Source organism: Aethina tumida, chromosome 3, assembly GCF_024364675.1.
Source record: "Aethina tumida isolate Nest 87 chromosome 3, icAetTumi1.1, whole genome shotgun sequence".
In the NCBI taxonomy this organism is placed as follows: domain Eukaryota; kingdom Metazoa; phylum Arthropoda; class Insecta; order Coleoptera; family Nitidulidae; genus Aethina; species Aethina tumida.
This window is the reverse complement of record NC_065437.1, coordinates 20,847,593-20,860,954: the sequence shown is the minus strand read 5'-3', so window position 1 is coordinate 20,860,954 and position 13,362 is coordinate 20,847,593. Positions and strand designations below refer to the sequence as shown.

The window sequence follows — 13,362 nt, the reverse complement described above, 5'->3', positions numbered from 1 at the left end:
TGTAAAAAATGGATAATCGAATACTTATTGAAAAAAAAAAAATAGATGAAAACGGAACTTGAGAATCTGCACATTCATAATATATTGGACAGCTAAATTCCAACGAGGCCCCACAAGCATTTTTGACAAAAATAGTCCAGGTCGTCCAAATGAGGTTACCCACTTCAGAAATAATTGAAAAAATTCACGAAGCTCGGGATGTAAAAGTGCGTAGAATTGCCGTGACTGCAGACATCTGAATTGAACGGGGGGCACAGAACATTTTCGCAACTCGTTTGGATGTGAATTAACTTTTCGTAGGCTAGGTACAGAGATTGCTCACAATTGGCAATAAACACATATGTGTGTCAACTTTAAAAGAATGTTTGAATTGCTTCGCATCCACCATTTTCGCCTGATGTACTAAACACGACGATTATTTCCTATTTCTAAATATGAAAATTATGCTTTCATGATGGTCATTACTCAAATGAAAATTTATATTGAATGGCTGAAGTAATTGTATTTTTTCAAGAAAACTTTCAAGAAAATTTTCGAATAACATTTGATTAATTGTGGCGAACTGAAAGATGAAGATATGTTAAAAAATAAAATATATTTTACTCGAAAATGAATATAAAAAATCTTTTTAAGAGCAGAAGCCTTTGTAAACTAAAAAAATTATAATATATATTGAGCATCCTCTATAAGATATAGTATCGGACCAAATTAGAGAGACATTTTTTGTTCAAATATTAAACAATAATACTTACGAAACTGATTTTTGCTCCATTGAATGATGAAAGACATTTAAATTATGTTATTTATTGACAAAACATGCCACGTTAACGACGACATAAAAAATAAAACCAGAAAATTAACAACTTTTAACATGACACAATTAGAGTGACTCCTTATAAAAATTGAAAAAAAGTCCAATGTAAATAGCCTAATATTTAATATTTCGTTGAGTATTCCTTATTGACTATAACATCCTCTCATCTTTTTGGCACATGCGAGATTAATTTGGAAATTATTTCCTTGTCTATATTGTTCCAAACACTTTTTTCAAACAAATTTGGTTTATTTGCGAAGAAATTTGTTCTAGTCTTCTTATTCAAAATCTCCCACAAGTTATCTATTGGATTAAGGTCTGGAGATAAAAATAAACTGCCACCTCCATGTTTAATAGTTGTTGTAACATAAACTGTCCTCTCTTCCGAAAATATTAAACTTTGAGTTGTCCGAAAATACTACTTTTTTCACTTGATATCCAGTTCCGATGCCTATGAGCGACAAGTCTTACTTCTTTTTTGAAAGACAGGGTTTTTTTGGTGGACAGTGAATTGTCCTCGAAATAATTGAATTATCTCCTAAATATAAAATCTGAGTTGCGGACATCCTTAGATTATTTCTAATAAGCATTTTTATGCGATCTTCCTGACCACGAGACATTGTTCTCAACTTAAAAGCAAAAGTCATGTATGGAAAATATAAATACGACTGAAAAATACTCGAGTCGCCTTAAGTTTGTGGTGTAATTTTTTTGGTTATTAGAAATAATTGAACGTGGAAAATGTGTGGAACATAAGGAACTAAGAGAAATATAGTAGCGAGCATAAATAAAAGATTTATAATATAGTTTTATACATTTTAATAAATATTTAAGATAAGTCGCTCTAATTTTGTCAAACACTATAAAAAATGAAATAATTTTTTTAACGATTCATATCTTTGGTGAAATTTACTAATATGTTCTTTAAGTTAAGTTAATGTTCAAAATTGTTTTTGTAGTAATTATTTAACAGGAATCAAATCAATTAAATTAAGTAAGCTCAGACATTCTAAAAAATCTCTTATTTCGAACGTTATTATTAATTAAATTAATTTCGCCATCACCGTAGATTTTTAAATGTCTCGATCAAATCGTATTATGTTCATACGCGCATAGGCTAATATTAATTGAAATTTTATTCGATTAAGAAACGTGTAACAGGAAATGCAATCAAACTGTAAACCGCCAGGGAAATAATAGTAGTCGTATATTTCCTTTTTGTGTTCCTCATCGTTAATTGTTCAGTTTTTGTTGCAATGATATTGAAACTTGTTTTGCGACGAGAATTTTGCTGCATAGACCAATTTTCATTAGGCTTTGCAAACATATAGAGATGTATTTTTCTCGTGTCTGCACCAATTTATACTGATATCAGCAGCATATGTCGCTATTGTTTATATTAATTGTTATGTACACACGAAGCAATAATAAACATAAAAATATTGGAAAGTTTAACATGAACTCATGTTACATAATGCATTCAAGTTGTGTATGTGTGACTACACATAATAATTATCAGTAATGACCAGACGGTAATTTTATAAAAGAAATGTATATGCATATTATGTTCTTTATCAGTGGTGATTTATGGTTTCCTTATAATTGACAAACGCCGATAAAAATTATTATATTGTTTACATAATTATCATAGCTCTAAACGAACTATAAATTATCATATTACAGACAGTTTATCTAATCTAGACACCGAATTTAAACGTTGTTTGAATATTCATTCAACAATAAATATAGTAATTAACAACATTTATTTAACAAGTAACAGTTAATGGTGAAATAGTTGTAGCGAATCAGTGTAAAATTGCAGGAGCTTATTCAAGAGTGCAAAACTGCAAATAACACACTAGCCAAGCTTTTCCACTGTAGTAAATTGCCCGACAATCTAATGAACGTTCAATTTTACAGCTTGTGCATCTAGCAGTAAATCTTATCCAAGTTCCACTTGTAATTTGTCCTGGGTGTAATAATTACGGGAAATATGTTTCACACTTGTAACATACAAAGTGTCGGTGTCTTGTTCAGATACAGTTGATACAGACGGTAATATTGTTAAAAATCAAACGATACACAGATTAAACCAGTTCAGTAACCTAATAACAACGCATGATGTGTCACATATGGATCGGGCAAATATTTATGCTACTTGTTAAAATAATAAATTACATTGGACGCATGAAATGGACTCGTTGCTAATAATAATATTTAAGTGTAAATAACTTCGAAAGCATTCCGTACAATTTGTTGATACATTCGTTCGCATTAATCATGAATGGCCATATCTCTTGTGCAAGCTGTGACGTGCAACAACGAACAATAATTCCAGCTTGAATTTGGAAATAAATCAGTTACACAAAAAAAAAAAAAATTGAAATTGCTGCAGCTTTTATGTGTTTGTTATATTTCTAAATCATTCTGATATCGATTGGGTATTTTTTAACTAATAGTTTCCTATATTTACAGCGGGAAGAGTATGAGAAGCAATCAGGCGAAACGAGGAAGCATGTCTAGACATTAAATTGTCATTAGCAACATCTTTATGTGATTTAGGGTTGTCGGTTAATTCTAGGGGCAATGCGGCATTTTTAGTAAATCAGTTGCCTATAAAACAACTACATAAAAACTATTAAATCCTTGACTTTATGATAACAATAATTATTTTAATTGGATATGATTATAATAAGAAGCAATGGATTTATTGTGTAGTTAAGATCTAACAAAGTTAAACTCATTGGTATTCGGCGAAGCAATATAAACTAGGGTCAAGATATTCGAGTCAAAGCAATATTGGGTCGACCAGAGCACATTTGTGTCATGGAATTTTAATAAAACAGATGCTTCAAATCACCAATAGCCAAATCAACGTTATATTTGTCCAGCTAGTTTCAGAACAACAATTACGATTCACCAGTTTTAAACAATCTTGATGCTAGATAATCTAATTTTACAACATTATACGTCCTCGGTTAACAAAGTAAGTAAAGCTCTATTGCTGTCAGAATTACGAGTATACTTATTATTAGGTTGAGTGGTTGACCTACCTTCAAATTCCTTGCCATTAGGTCAACTATATTTAATCAGGACTTAATAAACATTTTGTCAATGAAGTCATCAGCGTATTATAAATTATGCACATATCTGAATTCACATCTTTGTATTCATTAACATATTTTATATATCAATTTATGTTCGATTAAATAATTGTTGGTGAAATAAATAAACACAAAAATTAAATATCAGTAACAGTTACTTTTTTTAAGCACCGAGTGAAGACAAATTTAGTAAATTTACATGTAATTAGACTGAGCAATTAGTCAATCCAAGAATGTTCAAGTCGTATTTATATTTTCTCTATTTTTAAACTTTTGATTAAACTATTTTTATGTACGATTTCGTGTGTTTAGGCGGTGGCAATGCTGGTTGTAAGAAATGTAAATAGCATAATCTAGATTCGAAAATCCTTCCGTCGAAGCAATTTACCGATTAACTTTTTAATTAAATCTCCTACACTTTGAAGCTTTATTGTCTGCAGCAATTAAAGAAGGTTGTATTAATTAATTAAAAAGCAATCATGTTTCGAATTGTATAGACTTAATTCGGTAATTCAGATAATTACTATTTATTCGTCGAGTTCGTTAGCATTTTCATTTCCCTGTAATTGTTGTGCTTTGAATAATATTCATTAATATTGGTAATTATTGGTTGATGTATTCGGATACAGTTTAATTAACACATAATTTTATTCATGTGCGTATTGTTAAACAATAACAATAATTTTAAATACGTTCCATATAAAACTGTACTTTTAATATGCATTAAAAACAAAAAAATTATGTTTCTAATTAAATATGTAGAAATATTGACAATTTGTTAATATCTAATACTAACCAATTCTTTTATTCAACACTAATTTTAAATTTAATTTTACAAATTATCTACAATAAACTAATGTTTATATGTATAATGAAAAATGGATTTTTAATTATGGGACTGTTCTTTATGTTCAACAATTGAAATGACTATAAAGACGAGCTTATGTTACAAATGACGTAATGATCCGCGAATATAGGACGGATTGAATAATGTGGCGAATAACATCAATCAACAAATTAATAAAACATTTTTAAAACAAACAAAGAAAAGCAAACATGACATTTCAAATGGAAACTTTAAACGATAAATATATTTTACCTCCAGCATATGGTAATAAAATTTCCGTCCGACGACGACATAGTAAATTATACAAACATCTATAAAAATTTATAGATATATCCCCAGTTTTAAGATTTATTAGACCAGTCATTTTACCATAGTTTAATTATGTAATTCAGTAAACTTATTTCGTCGTTCCAGAGCAGAGTTTGCTTTGACTGTAAAAAACTTCATGATATTTTATCATTTTCTGTTTATGGCATGTTGGTAGTTTGTAGTTGTGGTCACCGCGAATCGCACGAAAAAGCTAATTTCATGAAAGGGAAAAAAGTAAAAATATTCTGTAAAACTCGTCTTTTGCAGCCAGTTAGTTTATTCGACAAAGAAAACAACATATTATAAAACGTGTACCATAGTTTTAACTCTGTCTAGTAATACCTGACTTTAGATATTGATAACGTTATGCTGATAATTTCTGGTTTCAATTAATTGATAAGAACTCCACGACCGAGACGTTAAATGCAGCTATCCTGGATACATTCGGGCGACTAAACAAAACATCCAGACATACGAAGTTACGAATGTCTGCAGTCACGACCTGGCAGATTAGAATAGTCGGGAGGAACTGACATCTTATCGGGAAGATCCAACAGCGACCCACAAAAGATGAATATTTGAGAGACGATTCATATGTATTAGACTAAAATCGGTGCGAGCATGAAATGAACCCTTGCCCAAATTTTCGTCCGTGTTTCAATTATTTGGTTGGTAGAAACAATATTGATTTTAAAAATAAATATTTAAGAACGTAGGTATTTTATCTGGCCGGAAGCTTTAAATTTTTGATCGTTTTAAAGGCTAAATTTGTTTCTTGGTCATGCATTCTTTAAAATTTTATTTTTGTAGTATGTTTTCGACAATGTAGCAATTCAAACATTATCAGACATCATGACTGAATTTTTTTTGTGAGTAATAAATAGTTATGTATGAACAAACAACGACATTCTGGAAAACAATATACTTTTAAATATCTATAAGTTGTTTGATAAATAGGAAAATGTTTTTAGGTTGCATAATTTCTGACATTTTCATTTTTCATTTTATTTTCATTCATTCATTTTCTTATAAAAATGTTTCAATTAGTATACTTTAACGAATTTTTTTTTAAATATTTTATATTGATGAAAGACTATTTTGTTTTAAAACAACATAATGACCCAACTTGGTAGTCTCTGGTTGTTACAAGTATTTTTAGACCAGATAGAGACACTACGTTAAGTATTCAAGTCAATTTGTCTAAATAAATAAATGAAAAAAAGAGTTATCACACTTTTTCAATATCTCTCAAGTCAGTATTCGTAGGAATTTTAAAATTATACATATGAAAATTCGGATTATGGAAAAAAAAGAGCTGGTTATCTTAGACAGTTTTTCTTTATCTTATTTGGACTTACATACAACTTATTTGGGACCTTTAAAAAATGCGCACCAAGGAGGCTCCTAATTTTAATAGGAAGGTCCTTATCTCAGTTTTCTATTTTTTTTTAGTTTTATATGGCAAAATCCATATCTCCATTATGTGATTAGGTGATCTTGTAGGAAATTGAACGTTCTACAAAAAAGATATCTTACAATTTTTTCATAAGTCTTACAGTTTAGAGGATGTTGGAGGTAAAAGTTTGAAGAATTTAACAACAATGTTTTTATGTAAATATAAATTTTCTGTACGATCAAATAATGGCAAGATATGGGACCACAACCATAATTTGGGACAACCTGGACATACATAATAAAGAATTTATCTAAAATATTTATATTTATATGATAATAAATTTATTTTTTATTTGTGTCAAATTATTAAAGAATCATTCTGTTAAGTATAATAATATACACTTAATATTAATACGTGTTAACTTAGTAATTGACTGAAAGTTTCAGTTAAATCTTTAAATTAATAATTTAAAAATCTGTTATCCTGTTTTAAATATTTTAAAAAATTTGCAGTCAAAATTGTATAATATTTATTTTTGTATTATGTATTAATAATTAAATAATAAAGAATCATTCTGTTAAGTATAATAATATACACTTAATATTAATACGTGTTGTTAACTTAGTAATTGACTGAAAATTTCAGTTAAATCTTTAAATTAATAATTTAAAAATCTGTTATCCTGTTTTAAATATTTTAAAAAATTTGCAGTCAAAATTGTATAATATTTATTTTTGTATTATGTATTAATAATTAAATAATAATTTTTTAATTTAAAAATATTCGGATAGAAAAAGTTTCTAAAGCCTCTAATTAAACTTTATTTTACACATATTAGAAATAATAAACATTATTATTATTCTTTTAACTTATTGTGTAATTTATTTGAAGTTAAAATAAACAAACATGAATTAATTTATTTTAGAATAAAACAAAAAATTAATATATTTTTTATTTTTTTAACAAAATATCTTTTGGGTTTATTAGCAAGATTTTGTACCTCACAGACATGAAGAAATCTTTGTCAAATTATATTTCAAGTTAAAGATATTCAAATAATTATCGTAATTATCTTTTTTTAAACTTTGGCACTTTGCAACACTGAAACGAGGACATTCATGTGTATCCAACAACTACTCAAAGCCGTCCGAAGAATAATTACCGTAAACAATCAGGCCAAAACACCGAACGAAAACGGTATGCGATGTCGGCACTCACAACCGGGTCAAAACACCGACTGTCATCCCGTCAAACGAAACGACCAGGAAAACACAGAACCAAACACACACGGAACGAGCGAGAGAGGCACACGCCGCGACGTTCGCCGTACAGCAGTGCACCGGAGGACGCGGCACGGTCGGATTTCCACTGCGCTGCAACCGCATTACGTAACACGTCGGGCGGGCGGGAGTTTCGGGTCGCGAAGGGGTCGGACGCCGCCGCCGACGTCGACGACGACGCAGCCGTCCGGAGGACGGGGCCCGGTCCACGGGGACGGCGGACACACGCCACTAATGGGGGGACGTAATTGTAAATTAGTGGGTCTGGAGAGTTTTGTCGAGTGTCTTCCGACTTAAGATCAGTTAAGAGGTGGATACTTGGTTGACAGTTAAATATTAGACGTTCCATTGTAATACGAAAAAAATTTTAATTAACGTATTATGAAATAAATATGAAGTTGTTGAATTAAATATGTTTTAAGATTTTAATTTGGTAAAAGCTTTTACTTGTGACCTTAAACTCTAATAAATGGAAATTCTTTCTAATCTACGACTCCATTATAATGGTTATTTCTATATAATAATAATATTCAAGTGCAATGTTTGAATATTTCTTGTGATATTATTTAATAACATTAATTTTACGAGAATATATCAATTTTAGAATTTAATATGTATTAAAAACCCTATTAATTATCTGAAACATAAATTTTTTAAGGTAAAATATTCTGTCGATTTTTTTTTTTTTTTAATTCACCTGTTTTTGAAATATGTGCAATATATAATAGTCCCATATGGGTCTGTAAAAATGATATTTATTGAAAATTTGCTTCAATTTTAAACTAATGTAAAAAAAATATTTTTTTGTCCCTATTTTCCAAGTTTCTAACATTAAGAATTAAAGAAAAAGTGAACAAAAAAATTTTAATTTCTTGATGATATAGGGGCATTTTTATATTTTAAATTTTTTTGTCCACAGATATTTATGTGCTAAAACAGCTTCAAAATATTCATAAAAATGATCTCTCAATCAATTAAAGAAATCATTCGTTTTGATATCTTGGAAAGCAAATATAAAAGTTACTTTTCTTCACACTCAATTATTCAATTAAAAACAATCTATAAAATATTTTAAAAAAGGAACCTTTAGTGTAAATAAATGAGAAAAATGTATGTATGTATATTTTTTTTGTCACAGGAATATAATAAATACTACATATAAACGTGCATATATTTAAATAGTCCCTATATAAATATTATTTTAAAAATGATAAATAACATAAACATAATAAATTATAATTTAGGTTATGTAAAGCAAAAAGCAAACAATTTAATGGAATCTTTGCAATAACACAAAGCTCGGAAACAGATTTCGTCGAGCTTAACCATTGGCAATAATTCATTAGCTATTAGCATGGAAGTGTAGATTTAATTGCAGCTGGAAGCTTTTTGGCACACTGCCAGTAAACAATTTCACATTAGTGTTAAATTTGTCAATACAGATGTGAATTGTGAGACATTAAGCTTAAGGAAATGGGGGAAAATAAAATTTAGTGCAGTTTTACGCAACTGAAGGCTGAACATTATCGTTGGATGTGAAATTTTTCTATATAGTGATAGTTTCTATATGAATAATAATAATTTACATACAAATTTAACAATATTTATTATTGTGTGTTGGTTAAGTTTTATATTTTTTAATAAAATATTAAAATGCAAGTCATCTTTTTAAGTTAAGGTTTGTTTCAGTGAAATGTCAGAAAAAGAAGTATAATACCACTCCATAAAATTCAATTGCAATAAAACGAATTTTTAGATGTTCTCTAAATGCTAGAGGGAATAAAAATAGAAAACTTGATCGGTTGCCTTGAATAATTTGATCGATGACAGGTTCTATTTTAAAGAATGGAGCGAGATGTAAATGTTCTAAAATATATTCGCCACAAAACTTGCAGGACATTCAATTAACATCGAAAATAGAATAAAAATATAATTATTGATTTTAATTTAAAACTAAGACTAAATATAAAATAATAAATATTATTTTTATACAAAAACATTAAAAATAATCATTTTTATTTTGAAATAGTAATTATGATTAATAATTCTAATATAAGTATAATTCAACGTATAAAACTAACTAAATGTATTTTAAAAATGGACATTAAAGCAAAAATTGTTGGCTTTCTATTTATGTCAAACAATAATTTTGTTTAAATTTCAGTGATATAGAAAGTTAAACGTGTATGCCAAAAAGGGATTTTTCAGCATAAAAATTTAGAGACATTTTAGTTAGAGCATCATCTATCTGTCAAAATTTTTGAAAAAAATTTAAAACTCAGAAGGGTGTGGATTTAGGTAAATTACATGCACAATTAAAAAAAATCAAACAAAAACCGCTTCCATTTCTGACAAAATCGAAAACAAAATTTTGTTCAAAATAAATAATATCAAAATAATTGATATAAAAATTTCAAAACCACATATTTTTTCGTTCTTCATAAACTTGGTGAATAAGGTAAGTGTATGTAACTATATAAAATTTATATAAAAGAGGAATTTCAAACACAAGCTGAACATAGCATGATTTTGTTTCCAGTCTCCCCAACTAGGCAATATTTAATTCCTTAATGTCGATACCAGATCCCCTACAATCTTGTCTTATCGGGCAGAAATGCCACTCAAATGACTGATTCCCAATGAAAAGAATGATAAGAAATTGCACGCGCCTACATCTGGTTCGCAATAAAACAAATTCGAATAACCGACTTTTCGACATAAACATACGCCGTGGCGTATCTGGTATTCGCATTTGACTGCACCCGGCAACTGAAAGAAGTATGTTGAAAAAATAATTTTCTTGCAGATATTTTCTGTCGATTCGGCATCCATATCAATTTGAAGCCGCCCGTTTGATGGAAGGCTCCCTTTTACAGCGTAACTCTCTCGATCGTAAAACTTTCCGAATTAACCGTAGATATGTTCAGACGGGAAAATAACAAAACATGTTTTCCGTAAGATTATTACGTCCGCCGTCTTATAAAAGATTTTATCAACGGGGATATTGCTTATCAATATTTTTTGAGGACAATTCCAAAGGAAGATTCGTTCAATGGTTCGGGATGGACGTTCAATTCTTTTTATTTTTATATATAATAACATAAAACAGATTCAAAAGTATTTCGTATTTTATTGCCCAAATAAAATATTTAAAATACATGCACAATAAAGAAATCTCATAAAACTATGAAATTATCTTTGAACTAATAATTTAGTGCACAAACAGAAACATCTTAAAAAGTATTGACTTCAAAAAATTCATAATTATGAAGTATTATACCAATTTGTAAACTAAAAATAGAACCCACATGAAAGTAATCTTGATGTGGCTCTCCATTCCTCGCTTTATTATTTATGAATGAGATAAATTAAGACGAATTTAAGATGGAGCGAGGGCAAAGTTAAGATCTTAAAGTCTAGTTTTTCATATCCACGAAACGGTTATGGTTAGAAAGATGCCACTAAACACACATCATTGAACATTTGGCCAACTACCAAGACACACATTCTCGAGCTCGTTCAATTTGGGATTTGGATTGCTTTTCAGGAATTTACACAACAACGCTGTGGAAAATATGAGTACATGTTTGATATAACGTAAAATATGCATTTATCGGTTGAAGTGATTTCTAATTCAGAAGCAAAATATATAAAGCAAAAAATAAATTGAAATTTTTTTATTGCGGTCTTCCACATGGTGTCAAGGTCATCAAAACATGGTTTTAAACAACAAAATAGTATTTCCGTACCTCTGGTGGGACTCGAACCCACAATCCTCGGCTTAGGAGGCCGATGCCTTATCCATTGGGCCACAGAGGCTTGTGGTAATAAATAATGAAATTATGCTAATCTGATAAGATAAATATTACCGTTAATATATCTTACAATTGTCGTCGTTGTCGAGAGTAGGGCACCACGTGCTGGAGAACGTCGCATGTACAACACGAGGTCTGGCCAAACGTGCCAATTCACTGTCAACAAACAAGTCTTTCCGGAATATTCATCCACAAATATGTGCACAAATTTTCACACAATAAAATTATTATTATTTGGCCAGATGTGTATAAAATATCACATATCTACATTATGTCAGTTAGATCCTCCATACAATATACATAAGGTCAGTGACATAAAAACGACTTATGAAAGTAATTTTAATATAAGGTCTAATGACACATGCAACTAGCAAACATTTGTGTTTTTACCCGACTAGGGCAAAGCAAAGAGAGAATGATGGAGTATTTTTTAAATGTTTAATAGTTAATTGTTTGTTTATTTTGTCATTTCATTAGGTAAATTTCTAATTAACCCCATCAAACATAGAACAAACATGTTAGAGCCGTAATATAGACACAATAAACATTTATTGTTGCACCATGCTAATCTATTTGTTTATTCAATCGATTTCAACACGGGTGATGCAGAATTAATTACGGGTCTCATAAGAAGGAAGTAATGAAACAATTAAACTATTATATTTTTGTACTTTAATAATATAAAATGTCCAAGAAATTAAGTAAAATCATTTGCTTGAATTACTATATTAAAAATAAGACATTTTTCAAATAATAATTGTGAAATTACAATCTGATGTTCAACTTTTTAGTTTTGACCACTCTATGAAAACTTATTTTTAATAAAATACTGGCGGCAAAGTTACATGTAACACATGCATATATGCATATGCCGCCTAAAAGATTTCACGTCCAAATTACAAAATCCGGTAAACTAACTTCCAGCTCGGTTATATAATACTTTTCTGACGTACCCAATTAAATTTCAACATGTAAAATGTAGATTATAAATTTCAGACGGGATATGTAAATTCATTTCCGAGATTTGCGGCGAAAAGCCGCACAACTCTGTAGGCCGTGATCACTGAAATTCGTTAGTCTGTTGATATTTGATATGATATAATGCACTCGCAATTAAGTTACCGAGGATCCACTGCTAACCGCAAGTAAAATTCCAGTTCAAGACTTTGGTTAGCGTTGAGGATTTCTCGAATTGCATACCAAACTCTCGGATCACGGGATCCATTCGTATATCAAATATTCGCTGCATAATAATCTCATTATTTATACATCAAGTCGAAAGAAAAAGGATAGGTTGACTTCTCCATTGGCGTGCCCCAACTAAATGGTTTACCATATAACTATTTAATGTGAACTGTTTGTTAAAATATATTAATTCAGTATTTTTGTTTTATAGAGTTTTATAGACACTACCATAATCTTATTCTATAAAATGGAACATATATTTTTCTGAGTTGAATTGAACATAAATATACCAATTTTAATGTTGAAAGTCGACCAATTATTAAATAATTATAATCAGCAAAGACAAAAAAGTTGTTATAATTTTGTCTACTGAAAAATACAATTTTTTAAAGAATAAAATTAGATTGACCAGTTGCTAGTAGATATAATGATGCAGAAAAAGAAACATTATAGGTACTGGTATCCAATTCAAGTAGTACAACTCATATTTTTATATATTTTAGAAGTATTTATAATTATGACCACCGTGTATATAATATTAATATGAATAGAGATAAAAAGATCGAATATCAATTGAAATATTTGACTAAAATAATAGTTTAGAAATAAGTT

The 13,362-nt window shown here is 29.3% G+C and overlaps 1 protein-coding gene and 1 non-coding gene across 3 annotated transcripts in view; both read right to left on the bottom strand.

The window, feature by feature from the left end:
* Positions 1 to 13,362, bottom strand: part of LOC109609100 (colorectal mutant cancer protein) — a 44,879-nt gene that overhangs the window by 26,959 nt on the left and 4,558 nt on the right. The window contains exon 1 of one of the 2 annotated variants that reach the window (XM_049964401.1): positions 7,633 to 7,804. The exons of the other annotated variant lie outside the window; for it this stretch is intronic. The gene's annotated coding sequence lies outside the window, so the exon portion shown is untranslated. Of the gene's footprint in view, positions 1 to 7,632; positions 7,805 to 13,362 lie in introns of those variants that run through there. 2 annotated transcript variants of the gene reach the window in all.
* On the bottom strand, positions 11,497 to 11,569 carry Trnar-ccu (transfer RNA arginine (anticodon CCU)). Its single transcript has one exon. It is a non-coding gene; the product is annotated as a tRNA-Arg (tRNA).